We start from the raw sequence: 11,747 nt of genomic DNA on the forward strand, positions 1-11,747 counted from the left end.
AAGTTTAATTATTCTGAAAATTGCACAAGTTACAGAAGCTGTATTCTTTAAAATTGTTATGTAGCCAGTGAGTGCTACTATGAAATTCTCAATAATGAAAACTTCAGGAAGGCTCCTCTTCTTGCTCCTTGTTAGTTTTTGGATATCCTCCTTATGTCACATCTGCTGCTTGAGAAAATAAAGACCTTTTTACTCTTCTTGGATAAAATAATTTTACAATCCCAGTGTTTTAATTTGCAGGCATAGGGTTAATTCTCCCATTGGCTTAAGATATGTGAACTCAGGCCATGGAACGGAACAAAAATGGGATGGTGGGTGAGAGAAGGAAATACAGAATGAAATGTAATCTTTTGTAAATAAATTCAGTCCTAAATAACATTAAGTTTGATGGTTTTTTAACAATAGCAATGGAAAGTAACTTAGGCAAGTGTTTTGTACAAACTAGTCAGAATGCAGCCAAAGAACATAATGAGAATCCTTGCATAAGGTAAATTGTTGTAGTTGGTGTAGTTTTAGGTCTTTATAACCTTAGTACAAAAATAATTGGAAGAAACAGGATGTGTAGATAAAGAGTATCTGAAGCTAGCAGATGTCCAGGATGTGCTGTAGCTAAGCTAACTGGTAAGTAGAAGGACAGGATGAAATCATTCTCTTATGTCTGTGGTGTTACCAAACCAATTAAGCTGGTGTAAGCATTTATCTACTGTGCATGCTTTGAAGTTTGCCAGAACAAGAGTTCCAGAAGCAGCTAAGTGATGAAGATTGTTGGAAGAAGTAAATGACCCCCAAAGACCACTACCAAGTTGCTGTTCACATGTGGAAATGGGTGTAGAATTATGTAAAGCAGTTCTCAGATGGTTAATGAATATATATGGCTTTTAATGAATATGTATGTTAAGCAACAATATAACCACAGTCTTGAGGTTTGGCAGAGACAGGCTGGGAGGAGCTATCTCCTGTCTCTCCCAGTGCTGCAATAAAGAACACCTGCTTGTCAACTTTGTTGTTGAGTTCTGAGCGAGTTCTACGAATCAAGAGTCTGATGCTTGACTGGTCTTGAAATCACTATCTGAACAGGAGTATGAATAAAAAATGTAGTATGTAATCAAAAAGAGGTGACTATTACACACCAAACCTTTTTTTAAAAGGTTAATGCATTTTGATACATAATTCTTACTTCAACACAAACTGTTGAGTAGTCTTACAGAGGATTCAGCTTGAAATACTTGTATAACTACCTCTATATATTTTGTGTAAGTGTATTAGATCCTCTTTATGTAGGCAAGTAATAGTTTCTCTCTGTAAGTAGATTACAAATTCATCCTGATGTTTGCTGAGTGTATATGCATTGCTGTTACAAACATTGTGTTATCTACGTTGCCATTGGACTGCTGCTATGGTATTAAAACAGGTAATGGCAATGGTTCATCTGCTTCCCAGACAGCTTTGAATTCCTTAGATGATATTTGCAATTTACTTCTCTCCACCCTTGTACCTTTTGTTGAAGAATCCTACCTGAGCTGACTGGATCAATGGCTTTCAGTGAAGTGGCTCTGGGAAGAAGGCCTTTTAAAGACAGCTGAACACTGCAATAGGTTTTCGTAAGGATTTAGGTACCTATAAGCAATTATGGGTAAATATTGGAGGCTTAGAGGTACTGTAAGCACCCTGTTTCTCAATTTCTGCTTTAATTTGAAAAGTCCACTCAAGAGATTGTAAACTACATTAGCTGTCATTGGGTTATCTCACCCTAGGAAAGCAATTTGAGAGTTCATAAAACGTGCTGGAACTACTGGTGTGTGCAGCGTAACGGAATTTGCAATTTTCATGCAGATTCTATCAGTGGCTTCCACAGTTGCATAAACTTAATTACCACCGAGCGTGTAACACCAGTGAGTAACAAGTGTTAAATGACACATGATCAATAATTCATTTGTTAGCAGAGTATTGCTTACTGTGAAATGACCTTGATGGGAAGTCTTGCAAGTAACTTCCTTTCTTTTTTCCTTATTGCTAACTGAAGGAAAATGCAAATTCCTCTAATGGCATTTTTACTGATAAACTAACAGAACAATTGCTTTCTAATGAATGACAAAAAAATCAAGCCTGCAGGCTGTGAGCCACAGAGAGCTCCTTTCTGTTTCATCCTATCACAGTTTCTAAAAGCAAGTTTGGGAACTGTTTTCAGGAACCAGGAATGCTACTCACCAATAATGGCCTAAACTTGGGTTTTTGCAAATAACTGCCCCGCAGTGCTGATATTAAAACAACTGGGAAAGTGCAGTTATCTTTCAGTACTAACAGACCAACCCATTTGTATTATATAACGGTGTTTTCTCGTGGCATTTCCATTGCTCAGTTCTGTGTGTGGTTGATAGATGGTTCAAAACCATGGGCTACCAGAATGCTTTATTTGTGGCACTTACGTTTCTGTGTGAGATATTACATATATAGCTGCTGCATTCAAGACTCATTAGGTACTAATTCATTCAAGTCTCTTCATTAATCTCAACAGGAGCTATGTAAAAAAAAAAAAAGTGTAAATTACAGGAGCCCTCTTTGCCTGGATTGTCTTCTGAATTCTATGCCACGTTGGTGTTGGGCCTGTATTGCACAACAGTATACAAAAATGTTTGTCTTATATGTAGGTAAAATGACTTAATTGCCTAGAATTAAATTATTGAGTAAAATTAATGACTTGAAAAGGTCTTTTTTAATGTCTTGTGTTTGGTATTCTGAAGTGTGTATTGCTTAATCAGCAAAACATGCTGTCGTTTGCTATGACTAGTGTTTGAAAACTAATAGATTGTTTGCATTCAGTTGTTTGCAGATTTCTCCTGCCACTAAAGTACTTCCTTTCAAGCAGTGAAAAGTGTTTCATCTAACCTTGCATTTTGAACATGGTTGCCTGACGGTACCTGGTACAAAGGTTCTGCCACGGATTAAGTCTTGCGCTTCCCTCATAAAAGAAAAGCAACATTATTGATATAGCAAAGTTCAAAGGTGAATATGACAGTGGTTTAACAAGATCCAGTGACAAGGTAAATTTTATTGTTTACTCTGTATAGGATGGGGTCAGACAGAGCTGTCAGGGAAGCCTTCCCATTGATGTTGATGGGAATAATGATGTTCAGGAAGGACCCCGTTGCTTCCTAAATCTCAGAGAGGAGTCCAGGTGCAGCTCCACCCACCCCTAGGCCCAGACTTGGGCAATGGTTTATGTCTAAAGGATTATATATGCACAGCACCTTATATTAGCTAAGATTTCAAAGTTTAGCATGCTGTTAATCACTTTACCAATGATCTGTTGTAGCAAGGAATCTCTCAACCTTGAGGAATAACTTTGGAAGATGTCCCTACTCAAGGGGAGAGCGCATCTAGCTGCCTTGCAGGAGAGTTCACCCGGGCTTGGACCTGGGCTCTCCAGTACTTCTAGAGCAAGATGATTGATTTACAGTCGTGTTTGCATACCAGCAGGAGGTCTGGGGCAGCATTCCAGATAGCTCTTGGCTGCCATGTAGCCATCTGTTTCCCGAAGTCCAGAGTGATCTGGATGCAGTCGTTAAAACCCCCACTTGTGGTTATGGCTTAAGTAGTGGGGGACCACACTGCCACAGGTACATACTTGTTCACAGCCTCTCTCTTCTGCTAAGTAATTAGCTTAGATTCTCCATACAGCTCATTGCTTTTCTCCAGATAGTAGGGAAACTCTTCTGCATTTTGAGACTGGGACTTGCACAGGAAGGTGGGACATAGCTATTTTTTTTAATCATTCTGTTCCTGCCGGTGTCCCTGTTGATCAGGCTAAAGCCTGCTGAGGGCAGCCTTTCGTTCGCCAGCTGCTTGGATAAAACACAAACCTTCATCCGAATGTCTTTGGTATTCTGGCACATCTGGAAACACTGCTTCCGAGCTGGTAATTAAATACACTTTATTCTGCAAAAGCCTCAGCTGACTGGTGTAATTCTTACGTAAAACATTAACTTCAAAAGAGAAAGGATAAAATTAACAGTGTTTCAGCCACATACTCATCTCTAGGGAAGAAAATTGCTTAATACATACTTGACCCTATACATGACTATTCTCTGACATTCGGCTCTGTTTTCCTGAAACCTGATTTCAAGGTCGGGTTAAAAGGAACAAATAGTGCAATCTAGTTCTCTGAACTTCAGAGGAAGGCACTTCCTTTTGTTACATTGAAGTCTGGAATGCTGGAAGTTGCTGTAATTGTTTCATGCATCCTTAGAGGTGACCCAAACCTCCTTAGATGTGGTAATAAAGTTAGCATCACCTGTTTACTTATTCAGGGGAATGTTACAGAGGTAGTGAAGTGACAGCATGCAGGTTTAAAAGTGAGAAACTGAGAAGAACAGAAGATAAATACCATTTCTTTTGCTCCTAAAGCTTTCATTTAATGCCCAATCTATTACTGCGTACCAGTATTCTGTCTTTTGCAGATTATAAGAGACTACTCACTGATTTGCCTGTGATTTAGACAGACCTGTAATGATAGAAACCTCTCAGCCTGGTGCAGCAGCTGTACTTTAAAAGTATCTAAAAAGTGCAGCACATACCTGTTCTTTCAGTTGTATTTCTTCTAACTACATTTTTAAACACAATTACTGTATGTTTACGTACTCAAATAATCCCAGGATATGAACTTCTTTTTAGCACATATGTGACTGTACCCCCTTGTGACTATATATGCTTACAATTACATGTCTCAGAAATGAGGGTTATCTGTTTGCCCCATAAAAGAGTAAAGACATTCCTCCTCCTCAATTTGACCCAGACAGCTTGATTTATGGTCATAGTTTAAGGCAGAACAAATAGCAGAGTAAGGTTATGGTGAAATTTCATGATTGATAGTCAAACAATCCTCCTAAGCTTTGCTATGGTATTAAATATTTGTAGGTTAAAAAAAACAGGTAAAGACCTTATCTGAAGGAGAGGGTATGTGGGATCATAGAATGACAGCAAAGGAGACAGAAACTTAGGGCAATAAGAGAAAAGACAGGGATGGAGCACAAGGTAGAAAATCTAAAACTGGTCAGTCAAGCACTGCTGTTCCAAGCAAGCTTAACCAACATTAGTTGCTGTGCCCCAGTCTCGTCTCCTGATTTCCTTTCTGTATTTTTTGGTTAGCTGTATTACTGATTTTTATTTTCATGCCAGTGATGTAATGCTGAAGGGTCTCTGGGCAAAGTCTGACAAGTGCTGTAAGTGTGCAACCTGTAGGAAGGCAGCACTGGCTGTGAAAAAAAGATGTGCCTTGAAAGTGAGAATAAGGAATTCAAAACCACCAGCAAAGGAGGTGGTGAAGCCTGGGAGAAAGACATAGGCAGTGCTGCAGAAAAGAGAGATGACCTAATACTAGGCTTTTAGATGCTGGATGTTACATTGGGAATGCTGGGGAAGAAGATAAGGCAGGACCATTGCAAATGGGAGGTGGGGCAGAGTGCACAAAATAGGACATATTTGAAGAGCATGTTTCTGAATATAGTATAAAGGAACCAAAGGATAAGAAAGTTACTGAATGATAACAGGGAGAGGTGTCAGATGTAGTTTAACCTAACACATAAGGGTGCAATTAGGGCAGATAAAGCATAGACAGACACATTCACTATGGGATGATATCATTACCAGAGGAGGAGGTGATGCGTGCTGAAGAGGCCCCACCATATAATAAACTGTCAGAAAGTGAAAAGAGGTATGCCTTGTTTACTGATGGGTCTTGCCGTATTGTGGGAAAGCATCGGAGATGGAAGGCAGCTGTATGGAGTCCTGGACGACAAGTTGCAGAACCTGAGGGAGAGGGTGAATCGAGTCAGTTTGCCGAGGTGAAAGCCATCCAGCTGGCCCTGGACATTGCTGAACGAGAAAAGTGGCCAGTACTTTACCTCTATACTGACTCATGGATGGTGGCAAATGCCCTGTGGGGGTGGTTGAAGCAATGGAAGCAGAGCAGCTGGCAACGCAGAGGTAAACCCATCTGGGCTGCTGCACTGTGGCAAGATACCACTGCCTGGGTGCAGAACCTGGTGGTGAAGGCACTCCATGTAGATGCTCATGTATCTGAGAGTCAGGTCGCTGAGGGACACCAGAACAACCAACAGGTGGATACAGCTGCTAAGATTGAAGTGGCTCAGATGGACTTAGATTGGCAACATAAGGGTGAATTATTTTTGACCTGGTGGGCCCATGACACTTCAGGCCATCAGGGCAGAGATGCAACATATAGATGGGCTCGTGATGGAGGGGTGAACTTAACAATGGACACTATTGCCCTGGTTATTCATGCTTGAGTGTACTGTAACAGATTTTACCTTGTTGGAAAAACACAACGGAAAAAGCATGTGCTATGATTTAGACATTAACAGCTCTGTTTTTCCAGTGTGATTTGAATACATCTGGTTTTGCAGTACATTCTTGCACATTATATAAGAAAGAACAGATCAGTTCAGACCAGAATAAATACCCACAATCTGGAAATCAAACTAGTTTAAAGATCTCAGTCTGTGAGCGAAAAAGATTTTCAGAAAGACAGAAAAAAAAGCTTTTGAAAAGAACACTATACAGAAAACTGTATAGTTGATACTGTATATCACCAGCACCACACATTTTTTCTCCAAATGCAGAAATACAAATGGAGTTTCTAACATTAACTTGAAGATCTTATTATAAACCTTAAAATACTCCCAGGAATTGAAGGCCATTGTTCTTATAGCAGATCAGAGGAGATTCATAAAGAAGTGAATAGGAAAATAAAAGTAGTAAGCAGAGAAAAGAAGAGATGATTTCTGTTTGGTGTCAGTGCCTGAAGACTGATTTCACCATTCAAAACAAGGATGAAAAAACCCAGTGAAGTATGCCAGCATATGGCCTTGATTTTGCAGGAGCAAAATTATTGTTCTTAGCTTACAGGCCTTCTTATCCTGGGGCATAGTTGTTATGGCTGACGTGCTTCCAATTTTGACATTAAAGGCTAAAGGTCAAAACTTAAAAAAAAAATAAATCTGATTTCTATAGGTTGGTAATAGAGGTCTAATTGCAGTAGATAACACTATCAACTTCCTGAGGGAACACAAATAAACAATCATAGGACAAATACATTATCCTTTGGTAATCCTCCATTGCCATATGTTAAGAGGAGTTTTCGCTGAAATTAAGTGAAACCAGAGCTGTGTGGAAGCCTAACTTACCGCTGCTGATGCATTTGGCCCATGTCATCCCTCTGTGTCCATGGCTCCTTGGGGAGAATTGGTTCAGAACATTCTTGCAGTTTCCAATGTTGTTTCACTTTGCATGGACTAAAATTACAGAAAACAACAGAAGGAAAAGTAACAGTATCATAAAAACTCCTAAATTACTATTTCAGGCATGCTGAACAGGCTTGTTTTTGATACTAGGTTGTCTTTCAGTTGTGGTTTAAACCCAACTGCTAACTCAGCACCACACAACCCCTTGCTCACTCCCCACCCCAGGGGGGTACAAACCCATGAGTTGAGATAAGAACAGTTTAATAATACAGTTTACAGTTCAAAATAGAATATGATACTACAACAACAATAGTAATTATAATAATAATGGGAATTGCAAGGGGAAAATTTGTTTTTGGATGGGTTGTTATTTAGCAGAACAGCTTTTGAATCCAGGTTACATCTGTTAACACAAGAAGGGAAATGCAAGCAGACAATGGGCTTACAAGAAGATAGAGGGAGTAACTGTGGGAGCTCTCGATACTCAGCTCTGAGCGCTCTTGTTTCTTTAGTTCTAACCCCAATCCAACTGTTACGCTCCTAGTAGTTTAATTAGACTGTAAACCACAAAATCTTTTCATGGCAGGAGTCACTGTGATAGTCTAAGTGTGATTTCAGTATCACAAATATATGAACGGACTTGGAAGAGAAGTGTTTAAGTTGTGTTCCCCCAAACAAGAAGTTGAAGACTTTCAGCTCAACAACAGTCTTCCTTATAGCTGTTATTATTGAAGTCTTTAGAAGGCCAACCACTTCCAAAGCAGCTAATGTAGATTTCTCTGGGCTTTTTTTTTGTTTGTTTGTTTGTTTTTCCCCAGTAGCATTGGTTTGAACTGTTTGGGGGAAAACATAGAAAAAATCTCTTCATGCTAGTGTCATAAACCAGTGTCATAAAGCATTTATTTTTCACATGATTAATCTGTGAGAGAAGGTTCATTGTTCATTACAGATGTCACAGAAACAGCTGTTAGTACAAGCTTTCTTCCTACATTGCCCCAGCTCCAGAATGCTGTCAATTGTGCATATTGCCATGATAGCAAGGTGCAAGTGTAGAAAGGACTCAGAGATGTATTTTGCCTTGTGTGTCAGGTCCAGCATGTAAGGTTATAATTAAGTTACCTATTAACTTTTCTTCTTGGAAGGAGCCCATATCTATCTAGGGCAAAAAGCTGTTTTCTGATTTTGTACTTGACAGCATATTGTAATGATTTTCCTTTAATCTCCTGCTAAGCACTCCTAAAATTCCAAGTCAGTGGAAATTTGCCTTATTGATACCATTAAAATGAGAACAGCAGTTGAGAAGGCCTTTACTGCACAGTCCAAGCTGCCTGCATTGCCAAAGACTAACAAATGCTTGTTACGAAGCTTAATATAGAACGTCACACCTGCAGAACAGGATTCAGTTAAGAACATCATGACATGAGCTTGCTGTTTGTTATGTAAATCCTGGGAAAAAATACCTTTTCAACTTTAAGAACAAAATGAACTTTTAAACAGTATCCAAAGAAAAACTGGCAAGGCAAGAAGGTCACATACACAATAAAATACATTGGCATAGGCTCCAGACTCAATGGGCAAAAGGGGAAAAAAAATGGGGGGGAGAAGTCCTCTCTGGACTGAATTCAGAGTCATCTAGGAAGCTAGTGAGCCCAGTCAGTATGAAACCTATATGGAGGGTAACAAATTTTAGGACACTCTCTTCAAGAAACTAATTTCTAATTTTTTGGCCCAGAGGTCTGCTTAGGTAAACAGACATCCAGCTCAGGGTGGTATTCTCTCCACCAACAGCTACTCTCTTGGAAAGGCATTTGGACCTTCCAGGAGAGGAAAGATTGTTGTGTGCTGACAAATATTACCCTTAGTGGCGAAAAATGGTAAAGTGCTTCATGCAAAGCATTTGCAGCTTCAGGAGGGAATAGCTGGAATATTCTTATGCTTTTTTATTAGAAACACAAGTTTGGAGAATGCTTCGCTAACATATATTTACCTTGAATTCTTGCTCAAAGTCTGCTTGTTATGATTCTGCAGCCTGGCCTCTTTTGTAAATTAGAATAGAGATGATACCAGTTACATAAGAAAGACAAAAGCTTCTTTTTATTGTACCAATCCTGCTGACATCCTCTCAGAGCACTTTATTAATCAGTTCTTTCTTGGGATCATTCCCTTTGAGAGTTCTACTTGGCAGGTATGTAGACACAGGCTCTAACCACAGTGCGGTAAGGATGTGGGCCTAGTCATCCAAACTATTTTAGATTTAATCTTGAGTAGGCACAGTATTGCAGGACAGTTTGACTAAATGGAATCTTGGGGGTCATTAGATGTCACCAGGAGGAAAAACAGATCTAAAACCGACTATGCATGCACAAGTAAAATGCCTGTATTTTGGACAGTAGTAGTTACAGGCATCATAACATTGTGTGAAGCTCAGGGAATAAACTCTTACAACAGCTGCTGAGTTAGTGCACATAGACTAGATTGTTTTATAACATGCATCTGATTTTACTTTTTTTTTTTTAATCCAGGATAAAACGGAGTAATTTAAGAGACAATTAAATGAAATTTGCTGGCAATTTGTTGCGGCTGTTCACTAAACAACAAGCTATCACAAAGCTCCACAATTAAAAAATTGTATTACACTGATTTTATAACTCAAGGAAAAAACCCATTCATCCCTTCTGTGAAGTCTCATTACATGCAACCATGTTTAGCAAAAAGCTCCACTGGCTTCAAAGCATAAACCGAGGAGTGCCAAATGCGATTACTCAATTTTCCCTGTTGAGCAAATTTTCATGTGAGGCTCAGATAGTCTTGCCAGGCAAACTGAAAGCAGGTGCTGGCAAAATCCTTCCAAGTGATGCTATTCCTCAGTTGTTTACAGAAGTGTACGCACAGAGGCTGTTTGCTCAGTTTTCTGTCTGAATAGTCAGTTTTCTCATGAGCATTACTGCATGTCACACCTGCTCTGTAAATGCAAAATCTTCTGTGTTCTCGGGAGTCACACCTCACTGGCAGCTGCAGCTGAGCCAATAACACCATCCTGGAAGTTTATATAGCATTTGTCAGCTGACTATGGAACATGGAAATGAAAGCACAGGCTTAGCAGGAAGTGGGGAGCATTACTACACAACTGCATGAAGGTTCAGGTGAAAGCAGTGATAGTATTAAATTGAAACACATGCACACACAGATCTGTCTGTTTTTTTCAGCAAATGCTGAAAAAATGTGGGTCACTACATTTTATTTTCTGCTGAGAGGGGGCTTTATAATACCTCCTCTTCTTAGAATGCTAGCTTTATCTTTCACACTAACAGCATCATAAACTTGATAACCTTCAGCCCAAGCCAGGTCAGGCAATTTGTTTGGCAGAAAACTAATTCAACAACCCCCTAACCCAACCAGCCTCTCCAAACCCACATTACTTTTCCCCCTCGTTTCTGGGGGGGGGAGAATGTCTGGGAGAATGTAGGAGAAAATAACAACTGGGAATATGGAAGAAGGGAGAAATGGAAAGAGGACTCTTCCTCTTGACAGCAGCCTGAAGATAGGTGAGCTCTAAAACATCAGAAGATCATTTTTTTTGGTTTGTTTTTTTTTTTTGTCCCCCTCCTTTAGTGTAAGCACTCATATGAACTAAAGAAGGCTGGGATAAGAATATTAAGAAAAAATAACTAGATTATGAACTACAATAAAGAAAACATTAGTTAGTGATGTGTCCCTGTTGCCTTCTATACATCTGCAGTTTCAAAGCATCTTGCCAGAGCCTGGTACTACTACTAGGTCCTTCATGGCTGGTGGAACCCAGTCGTTTTTCTAGCCACCATGCTTTGAGGGACAACAGATAAACAAAACTGGAAAAACAAAACCAAGAGAAAAAAGAAAATTACCTTTCAAAAATCAGATTTCCAAGCAGACTACACAGCAACTAATAACTCAGTTTTATTAACACTGTGTACTAAACATTTGGTGTAGATTTCAGACTTCCCTGAGGTTGCACATTTTTCCCACCTATTTCTGCAAACTAGTACTTTGCCTTTACCCAACAGCACCTCATGGCCTTTTTTTTCACTGCCTAACAGACACTGGGAGGATAAGCCGCCTTACTCTTTGCTTGACTCTCATTCTTACAGGAAGCAGCTTTTCCTTGTTCATTACTGCTGTTGGTACTTATCTCCCAAACAGGACTGACACAAATCCCTCCTCTTCAGTTCTTCACTCACTCACACTTCTGAAATTTGCCCCACAGGGTTTTGCATGCACTCCCTCTCCCAGTTTAGAAGTACCACAGTACTGCATACACACTGCCCAGGTGCACCATACTATGAACAGTGTGACATCCTCCAGACATCCTTCCTCCTCTCTCTCAGAAAAGGAGGAGTGAAGGTACCAGATGAAAAGCAGAGAAGAGGCCACACTGACTGCCCCATGAGCTGATGTGATCACAGGGTCACAAGTGCTAAGCACCAGCTCTTTCTTTGCAGTGGAATTTGC

The sequence above is a fragment of the Pezoporus wallicus genome, unplaced genomic scaffold (assembly GCF_028554395.1).
Source record: "Pezoporus wallicus isolate ANWC-B61680 ecotype Strahan unplaced genomic scaffold, APGP_CSIRO_Pwel_v1 contig_7360, whole genome shotgun sequence".
Taxonomy (NCBI): Eukaryota; Metazoa; Chordata; class Aves; order Psittaciformes; family Psittacidae; genus Pezoporus; species Pezoporus wallicus.